A 10,422-nucleotide genomic window follows, 5' to 3' on the forward strand; every position below is an offset into this window, starting at 1 on the left:
CCTCTTCAGCTACAAGGCTATTTCCCCCTGTTTGCAGGGGTTACCCCTTCTCAAGCCTGGGCATCACAGCTCTTTTAAAAAGGGTGACTGTGAGGATCTGAATGGATGTATTTTCCTAGCAGCCACCTGTACACTGAGAGAAAAAGCAACTTCTACTTTTCAAAAGCCTTTTCTCATTTTAAAACTCCAGTCCCCACCCCAGCTCCTGCTCAGGGCTTTTCCAGACTGCCTCCAATACACCTGCCTAGTTCTCCTTGGCTCACTGAGGTCCCCAGAAGCATCACTAAGAGCCCAAGATTAATACATTTTTCCAACTACATGTTCAAAGGACCGTAGCAGCCACAGAGCTATTAGGCCCAAGATACATAAAGTTATCAAGCAATCAATTTACTTTAAATTACCATTTGGATATTTATGTTCTTAATCATATCAATGAGAATATACAGTCATATCTTAACTGAAGTACAACTGACAGACATGGAACCAATCGGCATCGAATACATGGATTTTTCAAGGTCTGTTTAAATTCAGTCTAAACTGTGGGTTTATGGCATCGCAAAAATTTACTGAAAAAACATGAGTTAATATTTGTCCAGTTCTTTCACATGAGAAGCGCTGTTACTGTTGTCAAAAAGTCTACTGTGGGCTTAAGTAGCTGTGAGAATGCAAAACAGTTTAAAATTTGAATAGCTTTCATAACTAATAGCAAGTAGGCAATATAACAGATGGCGACTCACAAAAAAGATAAACCACATCTTAATAACAATAACTTACATTCAGAGGGGTAGTATTTCCTAGTGCTCAGAGCATGAGACTGAGAACCAGGATTCCCAAATTATTCTTCTGGCTCTGTCACTGATTTGCTGTGTGCATTTAGAAAAGTCACTTAAACATTTCTGTGCCTCAGTTTCCTCATCTGCAAAATAGAGATAGTTCTTACAAACATCACCAGACCATTGAGGGGAAGAGATCCAAGCTGTCAAATTTTATAACAAGCATTTTAGACAAATGAAGGTATGGATGAGAGGTATTGACTGTTGTCATTGTTGAGTCAGTCATTGATCAAATTGCAAAGTGATTACTTTGAGCTGAGCTAATACAGCCATCCCAAGAGTGGGAGGTGGCAGCTGCTTAACTGTGCTCCATACCCCTATGGTGTGGTTGAGGTCTGGAACTGAACATTGCTCTGCACAACCGACACTTCAGAGGGAATGCAAGGAGGCCAAATACAATTGCCTTCACTGAAATTTAACCAGGACATTATGTAATCTTTAGCAGCAATCTGAATCTCTATATCTCTGATAAAAAGGAGCACCTTAAGCTCTGCAGGTTTCTGTTGTCATTAGTTGGCAGATTACTTCCTTTTGATCAGAAACAAGATTGCTTCTCACTGACTTTGCTTGGTGCAGTTCTACAGAGTTTCACAAAGGTTCTCCAAAGCAAGCACCAGAAAAGTCTTATGGTGTCTGACATGAGCATAAAACAAAATGAATAGGCTGAAAATCAATGTTCCCCTTAACTTTTTACTATATATGTTCTTTTGATGTAGTAGTTGTTGGTGTTATTTTTGTTGTTTATGAGGGATGGAAATTTTAACTGTATGAGAAGTAGAGTCTACTTAGAGAGGGTCCATTTTTGCAGAGAATTTAATGAAAGTAGAAGTTGAAGAATTGGATCAGGATGTTAAAAATGATTACAGAGAGGAAGGTTCCTTGTAGGGTACACCCAGGTGCTTCAGAAGTGTGCAGGCAATGGCACAAACTAAAGCCTGAAACCAGCTTGGTGGCTTCTCTCATTAGCAGGGATGTCTGCCTCAGATCTGCCCTGCTTAGCACTCTCAAGCTGTACAAGGTTATTGTGGCACTGATAATTTTCTGTGCCCTCTGAAAATTGTGGGGATATATTTCAACAAGAAAAAAAAAAGATTATATCTATCTATCTATCTATCTATCTATCTATCTATCTATCTATCTATCTATATCTATCTATCTATCTACCTATCACAGTTGATCTCACTGAAGAAGACTCTGGCATCTTCATTTCAAAGAGCTTTCACTGGTATTTCCTGATTCTCCAGCCAAAGAAATTATTACTAAACCCTTTTCTCTGGGAGCACGAACAAAAATTATTTATCACGCTGGCTTGATGGGATATGTAGTTGAGATTAACAGGTCAAAGAGTTTTAGGAGTCCTGTTCAGAGGGCTGCCTAAAGAATATTCCATGTAACTAACTTAAATGCTCTCCAGATGGTCAAAACTGAAAAGGCCATCTGAGCAAAAATCAAGTTTTGGAAAGTGCCATGAGAAATTTTAGCCAGAGGATGTGGATTCTGCTTGGGCTGGCTTCAATGGAAACAGACTCACTCTAAATATTAATTTTTTTTTTGTTTATTTTATACCCTTAATTTCTTACAAAGAAATGTCTGGAAATTCCATGTTGTTATTTTCAAAAATGATGAGCTCAAATCACAAATTCTGGATCTGGATGCCTGGCAGTGCCAGAAGTTCAGGAGAGTTTGGACCAAGAAGGCTGGCTCAGGCAAGTGTTGAGTGTTTTCCCAGGATTTTTTGAAGGCCAAGACAAGGGTTTCAAAGAGGAGAGAGGCATGCGCAACATGGCAGAGTTACAAAAAAACATCGCTTGGAATTTCCTGGGTTTTGTGAGATTAAAATTGTGAGTCTAATTAGTTTAAGGAAATTAGCTCTTTATAATTTTCATTTTGTATTGACGAAGTAAGAAAAATTAAAAATAGAAAGAGAAAGGAAAAATTAATGGGTTTCAGTAATTAGTTAATCAGAAAATGCTCCTGTCTTAGTGTGGCTGCCCAACACATTAAAAAAGAAAAAAGAGAAAAAAAGTAACCATGACTTTCCTCATACTTTCCAAAACAGTATAAGCTTCACCTCTGAGCTTGGAACAACTACTTGACATTTCAACTCAGCTAATTTTCTAGCGGTAAGCCACTGAAATTGGTGTTTAGGTTGAAATACCATCGCACCATAACATTAATACAGACATAGAGCAAATACATATATCCTGGCAAAAAGTAAGCCAGAATTTGTTGCTCCTACTGGCCACATCACATTTACATGACTTGCATGCACTAATGAAATGTTAAATGGAAGGGAAACCTCTTCTGAGAGCAGACCTTTTCACCAAGTGCTGAACTGGGGATCTCTGACATCTGAAAGCAGCAGGACAACTTATTACGCTGTAGGAAAACACATTTCTCTTGACAGTGGTGATCCAGTCTGAGGCCTCACAAGCCACACACTGGTGCACTAAAGAGACATGTGTTAGACAAGCTGTTTTGTCCCTTGGCTATCACCCTCCTGAGCGCTGAACAGATCTGGATTGGGCTGGCTCAGAAAAAAAGTCAGATGAAAGCAGTGAAGTTAAGCCAAGTCAAAACACAACTTTGGTGCAATTCCACCAAGTCCAAGTTATGCTAACAAAACTTCAGCAACGGAGAGCCTGTCCTCCTCTGCCCAGCCCAGAGCACTTTCAGGCATTAGCTGCAGCACTTCACTTTCAGCTCTCTGCACCTCTTTGCTATATTTATTTTGTGAGGTAGCTAAATATGTCTTTTGTAATTATTTAAGCTTTTAACATCTTTGAAATGAAAGAATCCACTCTGCAGAGATGATGTTGAAGAAGTCTGAAGAGCGTGGGGTTTTTTGTCCTATAAATAAATATGCTGAGCAACAATCCATTGAAATGGCCAAAAACTTGAAAGAAGCCTTTTAGTTCCCACTTACATTGCTCTCAAACTTCATCATTATCATGGAGCTGTTTACTGATTGTCAAGTCAACTAAATTCATGGGCAGGTACCAGAATGAGCTGACAAATAAATACAATACCCACAGCAAGGACTGCTCAGAGTACTGGAGCACGCGTAGAGTACCAGGGAACATCATGTACCATGCACACAGAGCACACAATTCTTAAACATTCATAACATTTACTTCAAAACTAGATTTCTTCCAACAAAGTCTGTAATTGCTTCCTCGGGACGATGAATGTGCCTAAGCATGAAACGTTACAATGAAGCTGGTTTTAAGTTGGTCAAGGAAGAGAGAAAAGGAAAGAAGCCTGAAAATGTTGCTGTCAAAGAGTCTCTTATTCTTCATTGGGACAACTGGCAGAAACTAAATAAAAAGAAACGGTGTGCTGTTAAAAGCAAAGCAGACACTGATATTTATCTGGAAGAACTGGAGGCATATACAAATAAAGTTTCAGACTGCAGGAGTCATCTCAACTCAGCTCTAGCCCCTCCACTAAAGTGAGTGCACCCTGCAGGCTCCAGAGGGATGCTGTGCTGTGCAAGCACACACTAGGTTTCTGGTTTCCAACACTGATTCAAGGGGACCACCCTAAATCCTGATCTTCTAGCTCTGTTTTTCATTACCTTTTCTCAGGAAAACCTGCACTGACTTCAGTGGGAAGGTGTCTTAGATGAGAAGTAAGAAACATCACCAACTAGCCAGGCAACTTCAATTTACACACCTACAGTACAGCTGAAATGCAGTTGTTTCTGGATTCTTAACAAAAAACCCTCTGGTCTGTATTTGCCTCACTTAAAAGATCGCTTTTGTACACTGGCCTAAGTATACACTGGAGAGGAAGGGCTAAAACTTACAGTTCTTCAGCTGTGTTAACAGGAATATCAGCCCAAAATGCATATAAATCACACCCCAAAATCTGTCCATACTTTTCCCCGGAGCGTGGCGATCAGCCCGCACACAGTCACCGCTGAACAGCACAACTTGGTAGAAGGACTGGCTGGCCAAAGCACCTACCTCTGACAGAAAGTATCAGTAACTCCTTTGTGTCTCTACAGAGCAAACAGGATTTCGGCTTTGCTGATCTTACCAAATTCGGACAAATAAACCACCAAGTTCCATAAAAATACAGCAATAATTACAGAGGGAGCAAAATTGTGAAAAAAGCTCATTTACTGGTTTGCTTGACAAAGTATATTACAATTCAGATTGCAAAAAACTGAAGCAAACGAACAAAAACCCGAACGCTTTAAATTCCTCTGATAAAACTTAAATCTCCTTCCTTCAAAACCTCTCACTTTGGAATATTTTAAGGATTTTCCTTCCCCCCCAGCTTTAAAAACCAATTCTTAACAATTCTCAACAGAAATCCTTAGTTCATTAAGAGAAATTAAAACATTGCATAGGAAAGTATCAAAACAAAACATTACCTCTCATTTGGAAAGACAGACCTTTTTCCTTGCAACGATTTAGTAAATTTGATTTCAATTCAGTGTTTCTGTTGACATGACTTATCATTTTCAGACAAAAAAGTTTTGCAGCAGTGTTTGTCTAAATAACACAGTACTAAAGACAGCACAAACAGGGAAAAATATCATCTTAACTAAATGTGACTCGGTATCAGAAATGCTGCTGCCACAAGGCTACTTTGCTACACACCTTCAATTGTTGGCTGCTGTCTGGCTCCCCCCATCCTATTATTAGGCACCAGAGTTCTGATGCAGGAAACTTTTATGGGCGGCGTACACAAAGCATGTCTAATTTCTAACTCGCGCTTCATCCTCTCTTCCTCCAGCACAACGTTTCATTTTCTCACAGCCTAACTTCCCCCATTTGCTCACCTAAATACAGAAAACCCCAGTACAGGGATTGCTGCCTGACAGCTTTTCAAACTCGGTGTGGAGAAGGTGCCCAGATGAAATAAATAAACAAACAGAGGGAAGTTTATGAAAGTGAAAGGAACGGCACGGAGCAGCAGCAGGCAGCTCTGTACTCCTCCTTAGACTGACACAGGTGTATCCCAACTTCACCCATGCAGGCAGGAGACACAGGGAGACACGTACGGGTACATATGGACACACCAAGAAATGCCAGAAAGGGCACAGGAAGAAGCAAAAGAGAGAAATAAAGCCAAAAGGTGTTATTTATTTTTACAACTCGACAATGAACTTCAATTTTGGCAGAGGATTAAAAACAGCCCTGGGAAATGATTAAGTTTTTTTTTTCTTTTCTGTAAAGCTTCAGCACAAAAAGAGAGATTATAAAGGGGATACGCTCACACGGGCACACATAAAATAGGGGGAAACTAAGGAGAAGGAAATGAAAGGAAAAGAAAACAAACAGCCTCCTAACAGGCCCATACTGCTAACGGGAGTCCAAATAAAGAGTCATATGATATCTGATAGTGCAGGACACGTCGCCAGGAGCTGGAGCGGATTGCCTGCAGGAAGAAAGAGCCAGTGTGTTACTGCTCAAAGAGCTTTTCTTTCCCCATTTTCTAAATATTTTTCCCCCTCTCTCTCTTTTCTCCTATACTGTGAATGTGTTAGTCTCAGGTTAGGTCCATGAAGTGCCCAAAAGAAAGCTATCATCCTCCCTACTTCTGGATGCAGTGACAGTCACTGGAAGATGCCTTATAGAGACTGGGGGGGGCTAAATCTAGGTTTCAGCTCTGTTCTGACCTCTCTCGTATATTACCATTTCCAGGGTTGCAGATACAAAATTCTCACCAAAAAAATTGTGAGATTAAAAAAAAAATAAAGAGGGGATGGAGAGGTCGGATAGGGGGAGAAGAAAAAATATTCACGCAGAAAAACTCGAGACTGCTTACCCTATGGAAAACTTCAAAGGCCAAGTCCCATTTCTGCTCTCTTTTGCTTACTTTTCCTGTGATTTCTTTTTTTTTTTTTCTTTTTTGGAGAGAGCAAGAGAGGAAAGTCACATATTCAGAGAGGAAAGTCAAAATATTCAGACCATGAAAAACATCAGCAGTTGGGAAAACTCTCTGGAGGAATGAGGAAAGCAAGGATTTTAAGTAAAATAAAGGCATTTGGAATTTGCCAAAAGTTTTTCTATTTGTTATCGTAGTCCATCCCTCTCGGCCAAACATTCCACATTAAACTGGGGAGCCCGCTAAGTACTTTTAGCTTGGCATCACTATTGCTGCTGCCCATGGAAAGGCAGAACACCTGGGTTACCTGCAGCAAAGGAACCTGTACTCAGAGCGGGGGACTTCAGCCTGTGATGAGTCCCCAACTTCTGCTGGGAGAGCTGTGCCCACCGCAGCTTTGGAGAGGGAAGAGTCCCAGCTAATGGAGCTGTGGGGATGCAAGCCCTCAGTCTAGATAATGGTATGAAAACAAAACTGTGTTTAACTGGTGGTTTCACTTGTCATGGACAGTTTCCCTGTTCCCTAGTTTCTGCACGGGACAGGCTGTATCCTGCAGGATGTTTTGGCACTGTAGGGTGCTGAGATTTCTAAAGCGGTGCAAGCAGAGCCCAAGGATGGATTTTTCTCCCCCTCATCACATGAGAAAATGTAAATGGACTAATTTCCTGTGTACACTTACACAATGCATAGGTGTTGCTTAAAAGCAGTGTTACAACAGATATGTGATGCCTACGAAGCTGTAACAGACAACCTCTTCTGAGGAAAGCCTGCAGCATGAAAATAAAAATCAAGGTATTGTAGTAGTAGTGCAGCCAGAAAGAGCATCGTAACTCTCTAATTATTTTCTCTAGTTTTGTGTTTTGTGTGCTGAGGATTTTTAGGGGGGATATAACATGCAGTTTCCTCTCTTGTTTTCTGTACCTCTGCTATATGATGCTGCTCTTAGATTGTCAATTTGTCAAAGCCAGGAAAATACAAATCAATATAGGAAGGAAGGCAGAATTTGGCTAAAGAAGGCACCTCCTTAAGCTACTGAATTTGCAACAGTATATATTCTCAAACATTCTAAGCACTGCACAGGAGATGCTGTAGAGAAGATCCTGTGTGCTATACACTGTATGCAACAAAATTCAAATCAAACATCTCCTTAAACGTGATGCGCTATTCCCTTGTAAATGACATGTGCCTTTTTCATGTACAAATAGACAAAGAGTGTATCTATAAGAAACACATTCAGAAGAACAAAAAATCTACAGTGCAAGAAAGTCTATCCTGAAACCCTCAATCTGGGGCTCGACTGAAGAAGTAATCTCAGAAGGTGAAATGGAGCCATTTAAAAGAAGGTCCACCTAACAAGAGGAACAAGGAAACAAACAAATAAACAGCAACAAAAAAACCCAAAACAAAACAACAAAAAAAAATTCCCTGAGCTCCTACTAATCATTTGAGCTGCCAATGAGAGGTGACTTTTAGACAGATGGTCAGGGGAAAGCTGGGTCCGTGGACACAGACGTTAGTGCCCCATCTGTATTTTAGGATCCTAGCTTCAACAAGCCATTACCAACTTTTTTTCTAAGTGACAGAAAGTGAAAGATTTCTGTTCCCGCTAATTTGCTTCTTTTTTACTGAAACCACCCCACTTTCCTCTTTTTTTTTCTCCCGGTAAAAATTTGTTGGTTGATTTTTTAAGTAATCAGAAACTGTTTGCAGTGTAACTTTCATGCCAAAAAAAAGGAAAAAAAAAAAAGATGCTAGGTAAGTTGGCAAAACAGCAATTGGAATTTAAAGAGAGAGTTTAAAAAAGGGAGAAAAGAACGACATACCAAACTCACTTCTTCTTGTCCCCCTTCCATTCCTGTTCTTATTATTTCCAAATTATAATTTGGAGGTAAGGGAACTGCATTTCCTTTCAATCTATTTTGTTGCTGCCACACATTCTGTGCTTTGCTTCTCTCTCATTCTTTTTAGGAGGGAGAAAAAAATCCCTAATAAAAATAGAAAAACATATCTCAGGCGTTAAGCTCGCTCTCCCCCTTCCTTTGTAAAGAACTCTTTGTTCTCTAGTGAAAATGCTGAAAAAAATCCCCGGGCTCCCTGAAACAAGTGCAAAACACTTAGAGGCTTTTGGGCTGGCGAGGAGCCAGAAACCCTCCCGCTGTCTGGTTAGGAAGAGAGGAAAGAGAGAGAGAGAAGAGAGAGGGAAAAAATTGGAGCTTCCTTTAATAGACATAGGAAGCAGGTCTTTTTTTTTTTTTCCCCTTTTTTTCCTTTTTTTCAAAACTGGCGGTCAAGCGTTAAGTAACTCCCTGTCTAAATCCACCTGCTGGAAATGAACTTGGGTAACCCCCCCCAGGGGTGCACAAAGAGGAGACACAGTAACACACTCCCGGCTCTTCTCCCACCCGCCCCCTCCCCGCTGCCCTGCTTCCATTCTCCCTGCTCCCAGCACACAAATGCCCACAGCTCGCACTCCCCCTGCCACCACCAACCACCGTACCAAAATAAACGCTCGCTCCATCTACTTAAAGAGCAGAGACGGCTGAGGGGGTGGGGGGAAAGAAGGGAAAAAAAAAACCAAAACAAACAACCAAAAAAAAAACCGGGGGGGAGTAAAGCGCTTTTTTCCATCTCGGTTGCGACAGTGATAAGGGGTAGGGAACATCTCATACCTGGTGTGAATGCTAATCAGCCAGGAGTTCTCCTTTTTTCCCAAGACAGGGAACTGTTTCCTTCCAAATTTATTAGAACCTCCTCCACTGCCTCTTTGAAAAACCTTCTTTGTCACCCTCTTCCCAAGTCCTGATACTTCTTTAAAAAAAAAAAAATGGCTTCGGAGCTCCTTCTATTCTTGATATTGATTCTCTCTCTCTCTCCCTCTCTCTCTCTCTCTCTCTCTTTCTCCCTCTCTCTTTCTCTCCCCCCCCACCCCTCCTCCTTTCTCCTGTCTCTGTCTCTTCTGAGTGGTCTATTGATAAGTCCCTAGAGGCACTGGGTCAGCCTGCCCGTAGGAAACCAGACACAATGCACAAATCTCCGAGTGCCATTCTGCCATCAGCAAGCAGACCACGTTTAGGAGAGAGGAAAAAAAAAACACACACACACACACACACACACAGTAGAGCAAAAGACAGAGAGAGAGAGAGAGAGAGAGAGAGAGAGAGAGGGAGAGAGAGAGAGAGGGAGAGTGTGAGAAAAAGACTGATTGGAACAGGAGGGAGGGAGGGAGGGAGGGAGCGAGAGAGCGAGGGAGAGAGAGCGACACTGCCAGTCAGGTTAATCATCCCTACTTTAATTAGCTGTTCGGCTTAGACATAAAACAATTGAATTTGAATGATCTGTCAGTGGGCTCGGCTGAACCAAAGGGGAAATGCGAATATTACAAAAAAGACTGTTGGTGTATTCAGATAAGCTCGCAGGGAAAATCCTCAAAGGATAACTATTAAAACTTACCACCAAACAAAAAGTAAGATTCAAATGGCATTATACACAGGCTATCTCCAAAAAGCTGGGAGATCCCTTCCCTCTCTTTTTTTACACATCACTTCAGCTTTTGCCAAAATAAACACCTGCACCTTCTCACAGTCTTCAAAGACTACCTGTCCTGCGGGGTGGGGAAGGGAGTGCAGGTTTGCCTGCTACCTTGGCTTGCTTAAGGGAAGACCATGCTGCCCTTCAGTCAAATTTTCCTGATGGATCACCGGAATGTTATGATTCTGGAACTGCACAAGCTCTGGGAGCACATCCTTGC

The 10,422-nt window shown here is 41.3% G+C and overlaps 1 long non-coding RNA gene across 2 annotated transcripts; it reads right to left on the minus strand.

The window, feature by feature from the left end:
* Positions 1–4,939: 4,939 nt before the first annotated feature.
* LOC136571592 (uncharacterized) lies at positions 4,940–9,967 on the minus strand. Of its 2 annotated transcripts, XR_010785719.1 has the most exons (4): positions 9,344–9,967; positions 8,498–8,659; positions 6,615–6,788; positions 4,940–6,224 (listed from the first exon to the last, which is right to left on the minus strand). It is a non-coding gene; the product is annotated as an uncharacterized lncRNA (long non-coding RNA). The 2 variants fall into 2 exon arrangements; XR_010785718.1 differs by having other exon boundaries at positions 4,940–6,788.
* Positions 9,968–10,422: the final 455 nt, after the last annotated feature.

The sequence above is a fragment of the Molothrus aeneus genome, chromosome 2, assembly GCF_037042795.1.
Source record: "Molothrus aeneus isolate 106 chromosome 2, BPBGC_Maene_1.0, whole genome shotgun sequence".
In the NCBI taxonomy this organism is placed as follows: Eukaryota; Metazoa; Chordata; class Aves; order Passeriformes; family Icteridae; genus Molothrus; species Molothrus aeneus.